This window comes from Ambystoma mexicanum, chromosome 2p (genome assembly GCF_040938575.1).
Source record: "Ambystoma mexicanum isolate Mex_15411 chromosome 2p, UKY_AmexF1_1, whole genome shotgun sequence".
NCBI lineage: Eukaryota > Metazoa > Chordata > Amphibia > Caudata > Ambystomatidae > Ambystoma > Ambystoma mexicanum.
Window position 1 is genome coordinate 46,741,203 of NC_090923.1, and position 9,481 is coordinate 46,750,683.

Below are 9,481 nucleotides of genomic sequence, written 5' to 3' on the forward strand. Positions count from 1 at the left end.
ACGCCAAGTGCGTGCCTCAATAACAAATGCCAACGGGCTTAACGTGGCTTGGAGATGCGGCCGTAATGTCCGTGTCCATGAGTGTGGGCAGCGGGCCCCGTTCTCGAAGGAGCCGGCAGGACGCACCTTATCGCGTCCTTGGCTCTTCCCGTAATGCGCGCGGAGCCCGCGGGGGCGGAGCTATAGTTCACGGCGAGATCTCGCGAGAGTGAGGGCTCTCGCGATATCTCTACACATGATGGCAGCAAAGTGGAAGAGTAAAAGGTCCTGTGGTGCACCGCTGCGTCGTCAGCACTGGTAGTAGCAGCATAGTAGCACTATGCGCCGCGTGATAGCAGTACTCTTGTGATTAGCATTTCTACCCCCAAACCTGGAGGACTAGAGGTAGGAGCAACAGCCGGGAAGAGTGGAATTTAGACGTGTGCAATGCTCTTGACCTTTGTCGTAAGCAACATTTTACCGCCTGCAGTAATGGCCAGGCAGTGCTAGCCACCACCAGACGGCACTGCTAGCCGCCACCAGACGGCACTGCTAGCCGCCACCAGACGGCACTGCTAGCCGCCACCAGACGGCCCTCCCTCTAGCCACCACCAGACGGCACTGCTAGCCGTCACCTGACGGCACTGCTAGCCGCCACCAGACGGCCCTCCCTCTTATGGTCCTTTGTCGCATTCCGCAACTGGACGATTAGTTCGGATCTGCGAGGCTTTGCGTAGGTGAGTTATGAGCAGTTCACTGGCTGCAGCCAGTCGGTGGTGCTGATATTCCCCGGGGGTGTTCGGACTCTATTTCTGTGCCCGCCCCCTCCCACCTTCTTGCCTGTGCTTTGACGCATATGTAAAGCATTGGGTTGCATTGAAAGCTGGGGGCTCCGCCACTAAGCTTCTGCGCCATTAAAAAGAGCAGCCGCTGTGTCTGCAGCACGAGGGGGCTCTGCACAGAAGGACCGTGCTGCGGGGGCGTTATTCGCTCATAGTGAGAACCCCCGTCGCTGATTGGTGTTGGCTTGTTTATTTACACCGAGTTCGGCGTCAGCCTCAGTTCTTTCTCATCAAGGGAACGCATCGCTTCACGCGCGTCTTCACGTGCAGCAGCCACGCGGATGCCCATGACGACGTTGTCTGGATATGTTGCGATTTTACTCTACGCCTGCCCTGCAGCTCTCCATGAGGTCGCCACTGCTCTTTCCTGAAGCCCCGAAAGCAGTCCCGGCGCCATGGAATGCGCCCACATTTCTGCCGCGTGCCAGCCTCACAGCGCCTCTCATTAGATATGGCGGCCAGAGTCTCCTCGCGATCCTGCACTCAATCGCAGGGAATCAATCCAGCTTCGTCCACAGACTTCTTCCAAAGGCCATCTAAACTTGCAGCTCTGGAGCACATTGTAGTGCCATAATTGTATCACACATCAGAAAAGGTATTTCTCTATAGGGTCAAATTCTGCTAGCACATGAAGGACACAAGTGTGATTGGACGCTGCTGGTGATAGAAAATGGGAACTAGCTGCTGTCGTTGGCCACCCCCTGCTTATCCTGCAACAGTTCTATAAATGGTGGAAGAAAGGCACTAACCAAGGCCCCCCATGGTAGACAGTTCGCCAGTATACCTGGGGTAGCGGAAATGACATCACGTGCCTGGTGGTATCACAGGAAGTGTCATCACATGACCTATTACCCTGAGGACATCACAGGAAGTCATATCATAACATCACAGGAAGTAATATCACATGTTCTAGAGCCCGAGTGACATCACAACATGCAAGAATACATTCCTATAATCATTTAAGATTAAAACATTAACTAAAAGAACTAAAGGATATTTTAATTTTCAACCATAGATTAGCTGTGGTGATGCCCCAATATGCCATGGTGGCTACATGGTATGCCAAGGGCAGTAGGTGTTCTTTCTTATGCCAGCTCAGACTCATGTGGGCAGTTACTTCCATCTCAGGTGCCAAGTCGAGTCATAATATGCTAACAGCAGAGTCGCATACTAGATTTAGTATGAACATTGCCAGCTCATATACCCACGTAGACATTTTATGCCAGGAAATTCCTCAGATGATGCGTTTGGTAATCACAGGCAAGGTGAAGACTCAGAAGCCCAAGTGCTGTTAGCACAAGCCAAGTGCAGACTTAAGGGCACAGCTGGGTTATGCCCGGTAAAGCCTCACCAAGGTGTTGCCATCACATGTCGAGCATAGGCTCACTCACAGAGGTACAGCCTTGTGGCACGGTGGCATCCGTGATTCCCCTCAGCCCTCGCCACCCATGCACTGGCCCTGTAATCAAGAAAGCCAAGGAGGGCCCTCAATTTATAGACTTTGGGGCGGGCAGGTGAGGGGGGGTTGGGCTTGGGGGGCCTGAGGGGCCACTCAATGATAAATGACTCAGCTTGTTGGTTGGAAAACTAAACTGAATCACTTGTATGTGGCCTCAATTTAAGCAGTTTAGGAAGCTAAGCCCTATACGGAAATGTGATTTGCCCAGGATCACACAATTTATTTGAGTTGTGAAGCCATGCTTTGAAAACTTCTGTCCGTTTCAGAGTCTCCACTTTAACAGGTAGAGCACATGTTGCCTTCCTAGCTTTACATCGAGATACACATATTTTTGAATTCTTTCATTCCAGGACCATAATTCAGGACCATGATTAGTTGCTGGTGTTTAATAAAGCCGATTTGCAAAGCACCTGCCCACCTTCTAAATCACACTGAAAATAAAAAAATAAACCATTAGCCAGATGTGTAGGATAAAAGAAGTATGAATGTTTCTCTTTGTGTAAGGCGCTTGCTAACTTAACATTTTATTTTTTTACCACAGCAATGAACAGATAGTCATGCTATCCAAATAGCGGTTTATCATTTGTAAGGATGTACATCTGAGTTGGCTACTGGAATTCACTCCTATGACGGGCTTCACAATAAACTTGTTTACAAGCAACAAGCATTTAACTCGCCGTACTAGCTCCGTCTATTTCTACACACTGTATAAAAGAGGTTACTTTAAAGTAAATAAAAAATAAAATGGTCACACAAGCAAACTGCAAACACTGACGACACATACATTGAAATTGGAAAACAAATAAAGCTCCATACAAAGCTGTTAAGATGTCATTGCAAGTGCTATTGTGGAGAATGTTCAACCTTCTTATGCCAAGGTGTGCACCTCATAGGCCTGCGGGAATCTTCTCTGGTGCTGCCTTGCACTTTTTACAAGAACTTTTAATTCTGAATAGATGAATTCGATCAAACACGCTAAAACTGTCAGAACCAAAGTAATTTTTTTTTTAGTTCAAAGTCATTTTTTGGAGCTAAATTGTGTTTTTTCACGGGGTCATGTATCACTCCGTAGACTCCCAAGTGTGAGGGGCCCTAGGCCATGGCTCGCGAGGGTACAGACAGGGGGGACCAATGGAAATGTCTGGGATATCAGCGTCTGTCTTTGGCTCCCCCTAAATGACGTCCGTGAAGCCACTATCAGATCATAAGTGTCCTAAAACCGAGGGCCACGTGTGCCGTGCCATTGGGGGATAGGCAACCAGCTGTGCCCCTTTTAGGAAACCAGCACTAACCATCTGCCGCCACCGTTGAATTCGATGAATTACTATCAGCTCTCTCAATGGAAAAACCTATGACTTACCTACTCCAAGGACCCCTTAAGTGCCAAGGACGAGTATGCTCGTCCTTTTTGCATAGACTTGCCTAATAGCCTGGCAGTTAAGCCATCAATTCAGGGTGTGATCCTCAATATTCTGACACCCCATTCACAATGTGAGACGGGCACTCCCCCACATTGCAGATAAAACATGTATCAACATCCCTTCCGGGTGTGAACCTGAGGGCGAAGGTGTCAATGAGCGTTCCCATTCCAGAGAAAGCCCATTGTCCACACGTCCAGACAAGCAATGACGTCACTTCTGCGCTGATGACACACACGTTGCTTCTGTGTCTCGAGACTCACTCCATCTCTTTCTAACCAGGACAGTGTCCTCTTGCTTACCAGCTGCCAAGTCCTGGAGGGCCTCTTCTTTTCTTCACCTCAATCCTTAGTAAATCAAGGTTCTCTCTCATCCTCCCCTTCTGGTCTTCTTTTCCCACCTTCTTCACTTTCGTTCTCTTCCTCAGCTCGTAATATTGGGGTCATCTTGGACCCCTCTCTTATCTTTTCTCTTCACATCTCCAACACTGCGCGCGCCTCCTGCTTTCATCCTCATGACCTCGGTCATGCTCACCCTTTTCTTTCATTTCAGGTGCTGTCCAGCACCCGCCGTCGAGGGGGTGGGTGGTAGAGGGACAGCCTGCACACCAGGCCGCCCTTCTAGCCACTCCCCTCCCCGGGGGTACCTACACCTCGGCTCCTCCTTGGGAGGGAAGGGCGTCCCCGGGCTCAGCTGCATCCGGCTGGGCTCCGGGGGGTAGTTATACGGCAAGGGGGCTGTTTGGCTCATTCTCTTTTTGCAGCCCCTCGCCTGAAGTCCCACCCTCCCTCTCGCTTTAGGCAGGATAGCATGGGCATGAAGCAGACATTTACTGAGTAGGGTATGGGTATTGGTTCCTTTATAGGTATTTCTGGAGGTTGTTTACTTATTATAAGGATTTGTTCTTTTATACGTAGTTAAGGATGTTGTGGAGTGCGTTTTCTTTCCAGCGGACTTCGAAGGGTTTACGTTTGTAAGCATGTGTGTTCATGAGTTGTGTCTGGTTGTCAACTTTTCTTTATCTGTCACAGGCAGAGTTACGGGGCGATCCTAGCCGAGGAGGAGTTTGACGCTGTGGTTTCGGACATGGGCGGTACCCCGATGGCCGCGCTCGAGCCAAATTCGGACAACGGGTACTGAGTCCTGTATGGACAGTTGAGACTCCTCGTCAACAAGATTCAGTGATGGCAAAGAATTACTGCTGGACAGTTTACATTCAGAAGAGGATGCTCGCTACTCTGCAAACCGGAAGTGACTAGTGTCCCCTGGAATGATAAGATACATGGCCGACAAACCAATGGGCTACTTTAGAAGTCTAAGGAGATGTGACTTTACTTAGGGTGGGCCTGCCCCCACCCACAAAATGTTGTATGACTCCAATAAATGTGACTCTTGTGTTTCCAAATATACGTTATTTATCCTTGTGATTCTCAGATATGTGTAACCATTGCATGATGTCTTATAACCCGAAAGGGGGGGTGTCTAATGGGTGATGGCTCTGCTAAGGCCAAACTCCTGATCTATTCGCTCATTTTCTCTTGGCTTAATCCGTGCTCATTCTGCTCGGCCGCTCCCTTTGTCGCATCTCACGCCTCTATGCGCTGTTTTTAATTCAGCTGTCCGCCTACTCTTTCCGCTCCCCTCTTTCTCCCTCACTTCGTTCTGCTTCCATGCTCTCTTTCGACCTCTTTCTTCATTTTGACTTTCCGAGCTTTGTCTATAAAGCCCTGCATTATCTTGCCCCCTGTTATCTTTGCTCTCTTGTATCTTTCAATACCGAACTCGTTCTCTTCGCTATCAATATCTTTTTTTGTCATTTCTGTTCCTAAACCACCATGTGCCCTCTCCCGCGTCTGTACCTTTTCTCTCCTTGCATCTAAGCAGGGCCACTATCTTCTGCCACCTTATCTGTGCTTCTTTTTCCTATCATGTCTCCCGGACTCAATCACAAAACATCTCTCTCTTTCCTCCTCGTAAGCTTCTGAATCCCTATGTTCCCTGTCATTTCCCATCTATTTGAATTGCACCGTTGTAATTTATCTTTTGTTAAAGCGCTTTGGCGAAAGCGCTCGAGAAGTCCTACAAATACAATACAATTCAACAGATAATCAAAAGCATGGTTCGTAATCTCTCATAGTTAACTGAGGGTCCACCTGCAAGTGTGCATCAGAGTAGGTCCAGCGCACTAACCGACGGCCCCTCCGTCCCCGTGCTCATAGTACTGTCAAGATGAAACGGCCCCAGCAACCTCCGGGTGGGGGGGAGGGAGGAGGCTCTATCGAAATATACACCTGTTAACCACCCAATATTCTGAAGATGAAAGATTTTAAATGACATGTGATATATTTGGATATTTTATATACTATAACATATTTTTGAATGTTCTCTGTAAAGTTTTGTACTGAGACACAATAAACAAATATGAATCATATTCTGAAGATGTCTTAATCTATGTAGAACACGGGCTTCAATTGGGTATCCGGAGAAATGATCGAATTTTAAAAACGGATTGAGAAATGACTGCCTCTTTTTACAGATTTTATTTGCAATTTTAGGACATTTTACTAAAATGTAGGTGTGGGGTGGGGTAAGGGTAATAGATAAGGTAGGGAGAGAGGGGGGCGGTGGTCTCCCCTTGCATTGTTAAAAAACATAAAACAAAATTCGGTCATTTCTCCATTCCATCATTTCATGGTAATCCAGTCACTTGGCTTTGCCCAGCAATGGAAGTCTGGCTAAAAGGCTTGACAAGGTCCATGTGTCAGTCCCAAGCCCAGACTACACAGCCCATCCTGACCCAACGAACCACAGCCCTCACTCGGGGTACATAACCACACAATGTACAGACACAGACCATTGGGGGTCCCCGTTGGACATGACGTCATGCCCGTCTTTCATGTCATTTGCACAGAAGATAGAACCCAGCTGTCACAAGAAGAAACAATCACAACACAATTACACAGCGGGTCGTCGGTTGAGGCACAAGCAAAGAACACTGCATGGTAAAGTAAGTCATATTGGCCGGGGTTGCGGCGTCGGGTTCGATGCAGCAGAACAGCTGGCAGAATTGTGGTTGTAAATGTCCCATAAATGAAGGAGCAGGGGCTGCCAGTCAAACCCCCGGAAGGGTCGATCAGTAGCGAAGCCTTTTCCCAGCATTCGCTACATGCGGGTCTACAGTTCCTAGAAGAAGACTCCTCTCGAAGGAAGGCACTAATATGAGTCCATGCTTTCTATTGGAGGAAACATACGCATCAGCACAGTTTCCGTTCACCTCATGCTCTCAGTGGCCGCGCCACACCCCACTCTACCACCCCCTGCACAGGCATCCCCTTTTGGAATAAGAGCTTCTGCTTGTTGCCAGAACCCCCCACCTTTAGAGGTGAGAAAGCAAGGACACAGTCTACTATGCCCGCGGCCCCCCTTAGGGTTTACTCTCTTAGACGCACGTGAGCATCGCCAGAGCATCTCAGCCCTCAGTACCAGAGTATCTCAGCCCGCATTGCCAGAGCATCTCAGCCCTCACTGCCAGAGTATCTCAGCCCTCACTGCCAGAGTATCTCAGCCCGCATCGCCAGAGTACCTCAGCCTGCATAGCCAGAACATCTCAGCCTTCATCACCAGAGTATGTCAGTCGGCATCGCCAGAGTATCTCAGCCCGCATTGCCAGAGTATCTCAGCCCATCATTGCCAGAGTATCTCAGCCCTCATCACCAGAGTATGTTGGTCGGCATTGCCAGAGTATCTCAGCCTGCATCACCAGAGTATCATAATCCTCATGCTAGAGTATCCAAGCGCTCATTTCCAGAGTATTTCAGCCCGCATTGACAGAGTATCTCATCCCTCATCGCCAGAGTATGTCAGTCGGCATCGCCAGAGTATCTCAGCCTGCATCGCAAGAGTATCTAAGCCCTCACTGCCAGAGTATCTCAGCCAGCATCGCCAGACTACTTCAGCCTGCATTGCCAGAATATCTCAGCCCTCATCGCCACAGTATCATAATCCTCATCGCTAGAGTATCCAAGCCCTTATCGCCAGAGCATCTCAGACTGTATCACCAAAAAATCTCAGCCCTCATCGCTAGAGTATCGCTGCCCTCATCACCAGAGTATCTCAGCCCTCACTGCCAGAGTATCGCAGCCCGCATCGCCAGAGTACCTCAGCCTGCATCGCCAGAATATCTGAGCCCTCATCGCCAGAGTATGTTGGTCGGCATTGCCAGAGTATCTCAGCCTGCATCACCAGAGTATCATAATCCTCATCGCTAGAGTATCCAAGCCCTCATTTCCAGAGTATCTCAGCCCGCATTGACAGAGTATCTCAGCCCTCATCGCTAGAGTATCTCAGCCCTCATCGATAGAGTATCTCAGCCCTCATCATCAGAGCATCTCAGCCCTCACTACCAGAGTATCTCAGCCCGCATTGCCAGAGCATCTCAGCCCTAGCCGCCAGAGTAGCTCAGCCCTCACGGCCAGAGTATCTCAACCCTCATCGTCAGAATATCTCAGTCCTCACCACCAGAGTATCTCAGCCCTCATCACCAGAGTATCTCAGCCTGCATCGCCAGAATATCTCAGCCCTCATCACCAGAGTATCTCAGCTCTCATTGCCAGAGTATCTCAGCCCTCATCGCTAGAGTATCTCAGCCCTCATCACCAGAGTATGTCAGTCGGCATCGCCAAAGTATCTCAGCCTGCATCGCCAGAGTATCTCAGCCCTCACTGCCAGAGTATCTCAGCCAGCATCGCCAGAGTACCTCAGCCTGCATTGCCAGAGTATCTCAGCCCTCATCGCCAGAGTATCATAATCCTCATCGCTAGAGTATCCAAGCCCTCATCGCCAGAGCATCACAGACTGTATCGACAAAGCATCTCAGCCCTCATCGCTAGAGTATCACAGCCCGCATCGCCAGATTAGCTCAGCCCGCATCGCCAAAGTATGTCAGTCGGCATCGCCATAGTATTTATGCCCTCATTTCCAGAGTATCTCAGCCCTCACTACCAGAGTATCTCAGCCCGCATTTCCAGAGCATCTCAGCCCTCACCGCCAGAGTATCTCAGCCCTCACTGCCAGAGTATCTCAGCCCGCATCGCCACAGTACCTCAGCCAGCATCGCCAGAATATTTCAGCCCTCACTACCAGAGTATCTTAGTGAGCATTGCCAGAATATCTCAGCCCTCATCGCCAGAGTATGTCAGTCGGCATCGCCAGAGTATCTCTGCCCTCAATGCCAAAGTATATCAGCCCGTATTGCCAGAGTATCTCTGCCCACATTGCCAGAGTATCTCAGCCTCCATCGCTAGAGTATCTCAGCCATCATCGTCAGAATATCTCAACAGACGTCACCATAGTATCTCAGCCTTCACCACCAGAGTATCTCAGCCCTCACTGCCAGAGTATCACAGCCAGCATTGCCAGAGTACCTCAGCCTGCATCGCCAGAATATCTCAGCCCTCATCGCCAGAGTATCTCAGCCCGCATTGCCAGAGTATCATAATCCTCATCGCTAGAGTATCCAAGCCCTCATCAACAGAGCATCTCAGACTGTATCGCCAAAGAATCTCAGCCCTCATCACTAGAGTATCTCAGCCCTCATCACCAGAGTATCTCAGCCCTCACTGCCAGAGTATCTCAGCCCGCATCACCAGAGTACCTCAGCCTGCATCGCCAGAGTATGTCAGACGGCATCGCCAGAGTATCTCAGCCCGCATCGCCAGAGTATCTCAGCCCGCATCACCAGAGTATTATAATCCTCATCGCTAGAGTACCCAAGCCCTCATCGC

General features: G+C 49.6%; 1 long non-coding RNA gene across 1 annotated transcript; it reads left to right on the forward strand.

The window, feature by feature from the left end:
- The first annotated feature begins 637 nt into the window (after positions 1–637).
- Positions 638–5,103, forward strand: LOC138566181 (uncharacterized). Its single transcript, XR_011301860.1, has 2 exons — positions 638–716; positions 4,730–5,103. It is a non-coding gene; the product is annotated as an uncharacterized lncRNA (long non-coding RNA).
- The last annotated feature ends 4,378 nt before the right edge of the window (positions 5,104–9,481 follow it).